The following is a 10,425-nucleotide window of genomic DNA, read 5'->3' on the forward strand; positions in this document are numbered from 1 at the left end:
AAAAAAACATCTCAAGTTTTTCTTTAAACCCAGAATTTTCCTTCCAGCAGGAGTTAGTCCAGACCAGTTCCTGTCCAGTCCTCGTGCCAGACCATTTTCCAGGCCAAGTGGTCGTCTTCATGTCTTCAGGACATGTACTGATGTCATTAAGGTCTTACAGATCATTAAAGTCGTCCATCCTCCCGAATCCACCGCCACGATTTTGTGCATTCGTCCAGTTCCTATGCTTCCCTCCTCGCCTCAGGTCTCCAGGTCCTCAGGTGGAGACTACTGTGTCTGAGGAGTGGAGGTTTTTCTGGTCTGGGTTAATAGAGACGTAGTAACCAGCAGGGGGCAGCAGAGTTTAATAGTTTTAAACCTGCAATGAAAATATTTTAGCTTGAGTTCTTCAGGTGTTTTATCAATGTGGAAGCCCATTCACATTATTTGGCCATTTTTATTATTCCGCCAAACGTTGGCGTGCTACTCCTTCAAGTCTCTTCAACCATTCAGATCTTAAACCATGCAGCTTCTTCAGGAGAGTGTGCTATGACTTTTGTCATTTAAAATCTTTGTAGTTTTTGAGATATTTACCATTTTGCAAAAATTAATTCAGCCTTGTGATTGGATGAAACTCTTTCAAATCAACTGTGCATTGGACATTGCAACATTTCAGCTCTGCGATTGGTCGGTTTTTGCATAATGAGCTGAAAACAGCTTCAACAGGGTTTCGGAGCTCTGCACCAGTTTGCAGAGTCCGGTTCATCAAGTTCCCATCCCCATTGTCTTTCCTGCAAAATGTTTGGCACGCTACTCATCCTACATCTTTTGTCTCACTTCAACCATTTAAATATCAAACTGTTCAGCCCATTCAGGAGATATGTGTTATGACCTTTGGTCTTTCTAACATGTAAACTTTTCAAGTTATTCACATTTTTGCCAAATGTTAAAATCCTCTCCAGTGATTGGACAAAACGGAAGTCAGCTCAGCAATTGGTCCAATTTTTGCACCGGGACACAGGTACACATACAAGGCACGGGTTCAAATGCAGCATTTAACATCTAGCTCCATTGTCATTTGTTGGCTGTTGTTTGCGTGACGGCATGCAGTTCTGCAGGCTGCTTGATGCGAACTATTGGTCTCAGCTGAGCACTTCAAGGAACAAAGGGATTTATTTCCAAATGTCACAGTTAAATATGAAGGATTTGTTCCAACAATGCTCCCTGCAACATATCAATATGTTGATAAATCTTAAACACATTAAACAAAGTTTTTCACATCGAACAATAAAGTCTGTCACATCTTTACTGGAGTTTAGTTCAACCGTGCATGAGTTTTTGCAATGGCACTAATTACACTCTGCTGGAAGTGAAAAAGAAAGTGGTGTAGTAAGTAAGTCAATGTGTTTTAATACTGGAGGTCAAGGGTTCAAATCCTGATGCGGGCCAAGTAGAAAAATAGGACTGATATATTTTTTTCAATTTCTTATACTTATGCAATTTCATTTCCGTCGTTCAGCATAGTTCAATAAATGGGCATTCACATTTGCTATTATTTCAATAATAGCTAGTTCTAGTTTCTATTTAAATATATCTTTGAAACGCTACTCCTCCTACACCTTTTGTCTCACTTCAACCATTCAAGTATCAAACTCTTCAGCCCATTCAGGAGATATGTTCTACAACTTTTGGTCTTTGTAACATTTAAACTTTTTAAGTTATTCAAGTTTTTGTCAATGTATTGAAATCTGTTCCTGTGATTGGACGAAACGGAATTCAGCTCAGTGATTGGTCCATTTTCTGGACCGGTACACAGGTACGTAATGGTATACAAGTGGGTATACAAAGGTTCAAATCCCATATTAAACATTGTGCTGCATGGTGGTATGTCAGTTTTTCACCCAGAGTGTAATGTACTGGTTCATCAAAAAGCATCAGCTTTAGATGCAAACTGTGCAGTTAAAGTGTGGGCAGTTGGGACATGTAAGATAACATCTGTGCAATGCCAGTCTTAAAAAGTTAAACACTTAATACAAAGTGTTTATATATAAAAAGGAAAAGGTTGAACTAAACTGCAGTGAAAACAAAACCAATGATCTTTTGATCAACTGAAAAGCACCATAGAATGAAAAGCGTGGAGTTTTTAAAAAATTCTTTAAGGTGCCATCAATTGGTACTACTAAGAAGGTACAGAGCTGACTTGATATAAAACACTCTACTTTGTTTAAAAAAAAAAGAGGAGTAGAATGCCAAAGTTATTTTTACAAAATGCTAAATATCTCAAAATCTATAAAAGTTTGCTTCGACAAAAGTCATAGCTTCATTCTCATGAATGTACCGAAGAGTTTAATATTTGATAGGCTGAGATGACACAAACGCGATGAATTGCATTCACACTGATTAAGTTGTGTATTTTTCTGTCAAGAGGGGGGAATGTTGGGAGTTTCAGTTGTTATAATATTTTCAGTTCATATTATGATAATCTTTTATTAATCTTACATTGATGTTCTTCATTAATCCTCATGTACAAGTTAAAAATTTTCCTCTGTGTGCTGTTTGGATAAGCAGGACATTCCAGTGACGTGCAAGGTCAGAGTGGTCTGACCAAATTTGATAAACATTCGGTTCCTATCAGAATGGTATTTTTAAGAAGAGCACACATACGCATTGTCCTATCAGGCACATACGCATTGGATTTTTGAACCAAGCAAACACCCCCCCACACACACACACACTGAACTGTATCAACTGGTATGAATGTCACGTGGTATCTTTCAATAAATGGCTTGGAGGTTTTTTTAAGCTCAGGCTTCTGAGATGAGCCTCCTTGCAAGTTGAACAAGATCGTCTCGTCTGGCTTCCTCCTTATTTAATGGTAATTATGTTAAGATGTTAAAGGTTTAAACCTAACATATTTGGTCCTTCTGAAGCCGGATTCCAAGGTTGGTGACAGCTGAGGATGGGAGGGAGACACGTTGTTTAGTCTGTCGACAGCTGGGGCGTGAGTGCGTCCTGTAACAAAGTCCTGTGGTGTGAATGTGTCACTTGGCCGGTGGTGTACCCAACTTTCCTCACTGGACATCAGTCGACGGAATTTCGAAGATCTGGAGCCAGATGACGCAAAGAGGTGAGACAAGGGTTTTCTTTTCTTTCCTTCTTTCTAAGTGAGGCATCTCTGCCTAGAAGGAGGTTGGTTAACTAGTTCTGGCTTCCTCCTTCTTTAACGATAATTATGTTAAGATGTTAAGGGTTTAAACTTAACAATAAAACACTTCCTGCAAATTGTTTGAAACTCTGCACCTCCCACAGTTTATTGCCTCACTTCAACCATTCAAATGTAAAACTCTTCAGCTCATTCAGGAGATATGTGCTCTGACTTTTGGTCTTTGAAACATGTAAAAATTTTCAAGTTGTCAGGTTTTTGTCAATTTTGCAAATCAAAGAAAATGCAGCTCATCGATTGGTCTATTTTGAGCACCGGTACACAAGAACGCATTGGTGTATAAGGGATAGGGATATGCCAGATGGTGCACACAGAGTACTGCATACTGTTCCATGAAAGTGCTTAAATTTCACTGCAAGCTTGCAGTTGAAGTGGGGATTCTGCACATACAACATGCAATGCCTGTCTTGAAGAGGTGTACAACTAAAACAATGTGTTGATTCAAGTTAAAATAAACTCTGGGCAATTAGTTACATACTAAATTTTGATTGTTAAAATGCTTCAAATGGAACAAAGTTGTTTTTCCTGCAAAATGTTTGAAATGCTACACCTTTAGTTTCACTTTAATAACCATTCAAGCATCAAACTCTTCAGTCAATTCAGGAGATTTGTGCTATGACTTTTAGTCTTTGTAACATTTGAACTTTTCCAAGTTATTCAAGTTTTTGTCAATTTTTAAAATTCGTTCCTGTGATTAGACAATACAGAAAATACAGCTCAGCAATTGGTCCATTTTCTATACCAGTACACAGATATGCATTGGTACACATTGGACGGTTTCAAATCCAGTCTTGAACATTGCACACTGTAATGGTATGTCAGTTTTGCACACAGAGTGTGCAGTGGACTGATCTGATCAAAGAGCTTTGACTTTGACTTTGTTTTTGACTGAAAACTATTCAATTAAAGTATGGGCTGTCTGCACAAATAAGATATATCCTGTCCAATGTCTGTCCTCAAAAGTTGTGCAATTAATACAAAGGGTTAGTTCAAGATAAAAAATAAATAAACTGACAGTTAAATATTACAGTTTTGTTGTTAAATTGCTTAAAATGAAACAACATTGCTCACGTTGAACAATAAAGTCTTTAACTGATTACACTAGCAGTTCTAAATGGTTTTCTGCAATGATTTTCTGCAATGATTGATGTAGTTTAACTACTGACTTTAGAATTTTAGTTGTATTTATAAATTATTTAAAATAATCTTTGGTGTCTTGACAGCAGTTCAACGGGGGTTCGGAGCTCTGCACCAGTTAGCAGTGTCCAGTTCGTCTTGGTCCCGGAAAAGATGGCATTTCTGTTTTTTGTTTTTTTTTTCAATTTCTTATACTTATGCAATTTAATTTCAATCAGTCAGCATTGTTCAATAAATGGGCATTCACATTTGCTATTATTTCAATAATAGCTGGTTCTAGTTTCTATTTAGATATATATTTTTCCTCTTTTTTTAATATCTAGTTTGTTTGTTTGCTTTGTCTCCATCCTAAGAACTGATCTGGGACTTTTCAATGTTTTTCCATTTCTGTTTGTGTTAAAATTTTAAATCTTTCTATTGATGAAAACAACCCAATGTGACCCGCATGTGCAGAGAAAACGTGATGTTAGATGGAGCGCGCTGTGTTTACAGAAGTAAACGTTGATTCTACATATTAGCACGTGTCTGTTTGGTTTTTATGCATGTTAAAGTTGTGGTGCAGTCAGAATCTAAATAAATAAGGAAATAATGTTCTATTCGATGATTACATTAGATTCAACAGCGTTCATTTATTTCTTTAACATTTTTATTTTTTTAGGCTGGCGGCGACTAATTGCTCTGCTTTAGTCTCCTAGCAACCAGTCTACTAGCAACCAAATGTCTTGTGCATGCGCACAGTGGCGAAAAATCGAAAAAACGTGATAAATGAAAGTCAAGCAGCCAGTGAAGTTTCTGGTTTTATAGTTATTCCAGCACAAGTGTGTGTGCGTACTAGTTTTACTCCTGAGCACGAGACGATTCAGCCTGAACTATTTAATCAGAGTTTTTATAAATTGTTTCCCATTTCATTTATTCAACAAGTCGGGTGGACTTAATGAGGAGAAACTGCTTCTTTATCATCATTATCATAGTGTTTTCAGTAAGTTTACATCCTGGTTTTCATTATCTGAATGTTTGTTAAAACAGCCATTAATGTCTAAATAAAAGATTCAGCTTTAGAACTTAAATCATTTAAACTATTGAAATTAATTTGGTTTATTCTGATGCCACATATGTATGATGTAGGAAACATGATCAATATTCACTTGTATTCTTGTTAATCGTGTATATTTGTTAATAATGATCATTATGTATAAACTGCAGTCTGTAAAACTTCTGTTATTACATAGAAAAGCTGTCAAATCAGGACATTATTAGTAAGTTTGAATAAAGCTGCAGAACTTCATCTTCGTCTTCATCCAGATGTGTCCTTCTGACCACCAGAGGGTCTCTGCAGACAGGACGAGGTAGTCTGGGGGGGCTTCACACTTAGGGGGGGAACAAAGTATGAAGACCCTCTCCTCACCATCAAGGTATAAATGTTCTGGTCCGATGATTCAGGATCTGGCATATTTATCAGTTAGAGAAACTAGAAAACCTGAACTCACATCATCTGTGTGATGTCATCATATCAGCTGTTTTAATTATGTGTGATGTCATCATTTCAGCTGTATTAGTGATGTGTGATGTCATCACATCAGCTGTTGCTGTGTGAGGATGGTTGACTTTGTGTGGTCCTGCGAGCCTCAGACCACATCCCCTCCTGCGAACAACAACACAGCTTTAAGCTTGAATCCAATTACAGGCTGGAAAGCCAGAGTGGTGATCTGAGCCGTGCAGGGAAGCTCTGGTCACCGTGGTGACGAGGGGCAGCTGCGGGGGCCAGTAAGGTGATGGGGGAACAGGTCCATGTTGAAAAAGTTTGTTTCAGGAGGTTTAAGATGAAACGGCGGAGCTGGAAGGAGAAGGAAATGTTGGAACTCCCTCTGAGAGTTCACCATGTTGTTTACAGACTGCTAGGTCCCCCCACCCCGTTACCAGGGGAATGGTATGGTCCACGTTGCCTAGGTGAGCCAACACTGCTTAGTGGGACAGTCCGATCAGCAGATCTGCTACCTCTCTGGACATGTTGGATGGGTAGGGCGCTCAGACATTTCATCCACTGGTAATTCCGTCCTCTACTCTTCTCCTTTCCGACTTCTACTCATTGTCTCTTCTACTTTTCCTGTCCACGTCCCTCCTGATGTTTCCTGTCCACGTCCCTCCTGATGCTTCCTGTCCACGTCCCTCCTGATGTTTCCTGTCCACGTCCCTCCTGATGCTTCCTGTCCACGTCCCTCCTGATGCTTCCTGTCCACGTCCCTCCTGATGTTTCCTGTCCACGTCCCTCCTGATGCTTCCTGTCCACGTCCCTCCTGATGCTTCCTGTCCACGTCCCTCCTGATGCTTCCTGTCCACGTCCCTCCTGATGTTTCCTGTCCACGTCCCTCCTGATGTTTCCTGTCCACGTCCCTCCTGATGTTTCCTGTCCACGTCCCTCCTGATGTTTCCTGTCCACGTCCCTCCTGATGTTTCCTGTCCACGTCCCTCCTGATGCTTCCTGTCCACGTCCCTCCTGATGTTTCTTGTCCACGTCCCTCCCGATGTTTCCTGTCCACGTCCCTCCCGATGTTTCCTGTCCACGTCCCTCCCGATGTTTCTTGTCCACGTCCCTCCTGATGTTTCCTGTCCACGTCCCTCCCGATGTTTCCTGTGTAAGTCCCTCCTGATGTTTCTTGTCCACGTCCCTCCTGATGCTTCCTGTCCACGTCCCTCCTGATGTTTCTTGTCCACGTCCCTCCTGATGTTTCCTGTCCACGTCCCTCCCGATGTTTCCTGTCCACGTCCCTCCTGATGTTTCCTGTCCACGTCCCTCCTGATGTTTCCTGTCCACGTCCCTCCTGATGTTTCCTGTCCACGTCCCTCCTGATGTTTCCTGTCCACGTCCCTCCTGATGTTTCCTGTCCACGTCCCTCCTGATGTTTCCTGTCCACGTCCCTCCTGATGTTTCCTGTCCACGTCCCTCCTGATGTTTCCTGTCCACGTCCCTCCTGATGCTTCCTGTCCACGTCCCTCCTGATGTTTCCTGTCCACGTCCCTCCCGATGTTTCCTGTCCACGTCCCTCCCGACGTTTCCTGTCCACGTCCCTCCTGACGTTTCCTGTCCACGTCCCTCCTGACGCTTCCTGTCCACGTCCCTCCCGATGCTTCCTGTCCACGTCCCTCCCGATGCTTCCTGTCCACGTCCCTCCCGATGTTTCCTGTCCACGTCCCTCCCGATGTTTCCTGTCCACGTCCCTCCCGATGTTTCCTGTCCACGTCCCTCCCGATGTTTCCTGTCCACGTCCCTCCCGATGCTTCCTGTCCACGTCCCTCCCGATGTTTCCTGTCCACGTCCCTCCCGATGTTTCCTGTCCACGTCCCTCCTGATGTTTCCTGTCCACGTCCCTCCTGATGTTTCCTGTCCACGTCCCTCCTGATGTTTCCTGTCCACGTCCCTCCTGATGTTTCCTGTCCACGTCCCTCCTGATGTTTCCTGTCCACGTCCCTCCTGATGTTTCCTGTCCACGTCCCTCCTGATGTTTCCTGTCCACGTCCCTCCTGATGTTTCCTGTCCACGTCCCTCCCGATGTTTCCTGTCCACGTCCCTCCTGATGTTTCCTGGCCACGTCCCTCCTGATGTTTCCTGTGTAAGTCCCTCCTGATGTTTCTTGTCCACGTCCCTCCTGATGCTTCCTGTCCACGTCCCTCCTGATGTTTCTTGTCCACGTCCCTCCTGATGCTTCCTGTCCACGTCCCTCCTGATGTTTCCTGTCCACGTCCCTCCTGATGCTTCCTGTCCACGTCCCTCCTGATGTTTCCTGTCCACGTCCCTCCTGATGTTTCCTGTCCACGTCCCTCCTGATGTTTCCTGTCCACGTCCCTCCTGATGTTTCCTGTCCACGTCCCTCCTGATGTTTCTTGTCCACGTCCCTCCTGATGTTTCCTGTCCACGTCCCTCCTGATGTTTCCTGTCCACGTCCCTCCTGATGTTTCCTGTCCACGTCCCTCCTGATGTTTCCTGTCCACGTCCCTCCCGATGCTTCCTGTCCACGTCCCTCCTGATGTTTCCTGTCCACGTCCCTCCTGATGCTTCCTGTCCACGTCCCTCCTGATGTTTCCTGTCCACGTCCCTCCTGATGTTTCCTGTCCACGTCCCTCCCGATGTTTCCTGTCCACGTCCCTCCCGATGTTTCCTGTCCACGTCCCTCCCGATGCTTCCTGTCCACGTCCCTCCCGATGTTTCCTGTCCACGTCCCTCCCGATGTTTCCTGTCCACGTCCCTCCTGATGTTTCCTGGCCACGTCCCTCCTGATGTTTCCTGTGTAAGTCCCTCCTGATGTTTCTTGTCCACGTCCCTCCTGATGCTTCCTGTCCACGTCCCTCCTGATGTTTCTTGTCCACGTCCCTCCTGATGCTTCCTGTCCACGTCCCTCCTGATGTTTCCTGTCCACGTCCCTCCTGATGTTTCCTGTCCACGTCCCTCCTGATGTTTCCTGTCCACGTCCCTCCTGATGTTTCCTGTCCACGTCCCTCCTGATGTTTCCTGGCCACGTCCCTCCTGATGTTTCCTGGCCACGTCCCTCCTGATGTTTCCTGTGTAAGTCCCTCCCGATGTTTCTTGTCCACGTCCCTCCTGATGCTTCCTGTCCACGTCCCTCCTGATGTTTCTTGTCCACGTCCCTCCTGATGCTTCCTGTCCACGTCCCTCCTGATGTTTCCTGTCCACGTCCCTCCTGATGTTTCCTGTCCACGTCCCTCCTGATGTTTCCTGTCCACGTCCCTCCTGATGTTTCCTGTCCACGTCCCTCCTGATGTTTCCTGTCCACGTCCCTCCTGATGTTTCCTGTGTAAGTCCCTCCTGATGTTTCCTGTCCACGTCCCTCCTGATGTTTCCTGTCCACGTCCCTCCTGATGTTTCCTGTCCACGTCCCTCCTGATGTTTCCTGTGTAAGTCCCTCCTGATGTTTCCTGTCCACGTCCCTCCTGATGCTTCCTGTCCACGTCCCTCCTGATGTTTCCTGTCCACGTCCCTCCTGATGCTTCCTGTCCACGTCCCCCTGATGCTTCCTGTCCACGTCCCTCCTGATGTTTCCTGTCCACGTCCCTCCTGATGTTTCTTGTCCACGTCCCTCCTGATGTTTCCTGTCCACGTCCCTCCTGATGTTTCCTGTCCACGTCCCTCCTGATGTTTCCTGTCCACGTCCCTCCTGATGCTTCCTGTCCACGTCCCTCCTGATGATTCCTGTCCACGTCCCTCCTGATGTTTCCTGTCCACGTCCCTCCTGATGCTTCCTGTCCACGTCCCTCCTGATGTTTCTTGTCCACGTCCCTCCTGATGTTTCCTGTCCACGTCCCTCCTGATGTTTCCTGTCCACGTCCCTCCTGATGTTTCCTGTCCACGTCCCTCCTGATGTTTCTTGTCCACGTCCCTCCTGATGTTTCCTGTCCACGTCCCTCCTGATGCTTCCTGTCCACGTCCCTCCTGATGTTTCCTGTCCACGTCCCTCCTGATGTTTCTTGTCCACGTCCCTCCTGATGTTTCTTGTCCACGTCCCTCCTGATGTTTCCTGTCCACGTCCCTCCTGATGCTTCCTGTCCACGTCTGTCCCCTGATCCTTCCTGATATCAGGTTTATGGTGCATTTAAAGGACTAGGAGATCTCTGTATTGCTGTGGTGCCTTCATGTAACTGTTGCAGGTGTTTTCAGTCTGGAAGCTGCAGCTGTTCCTGCTCTCCATCAAATTTCATGCTTTTTGTTGTTGGCAAGGCGGTGATGCTCCCATAAGCCCGGCTGTGATGATGCCGGCACTTTCTATTGTATTGGGTGCGTTCAGGGCTCAGCAGGGTGCGCTCGGCCCCCCCAGGCCTCCACATGAGTCCTCCCGGAGCTAGAGTTGAAGGCCAGAGGTGGAGAGAGGGGTATGTGAGGTCTAACTAGTGAGTCAAGGTTGTGTTTTAACTGGTTTTACTTATGTAAAACAGGTTCGTTACAGATCTATCCATGGAAAAGAATCTGGACTCTGGAGATTAAAGGCTAACTTTAGTGTCTGATGTGACATTCTGCTTCAGTTCTTCTATGTTCCATCATCACAGTTTAGGCCTTTTGTTTCACCGCATTTTATGCA

Source organism: Telmatherina bonti (assembly GCF_933228915.1).
Source record: "Telmatherina bonti genome assembly, chromosome: 24".
Lineage (NCBI taxonomy): Eukaryota > Metazoa > Chordata > Actinopteri > Atheriniformes > Telmatherinidae > Telmatherina > Telmatherina bonti.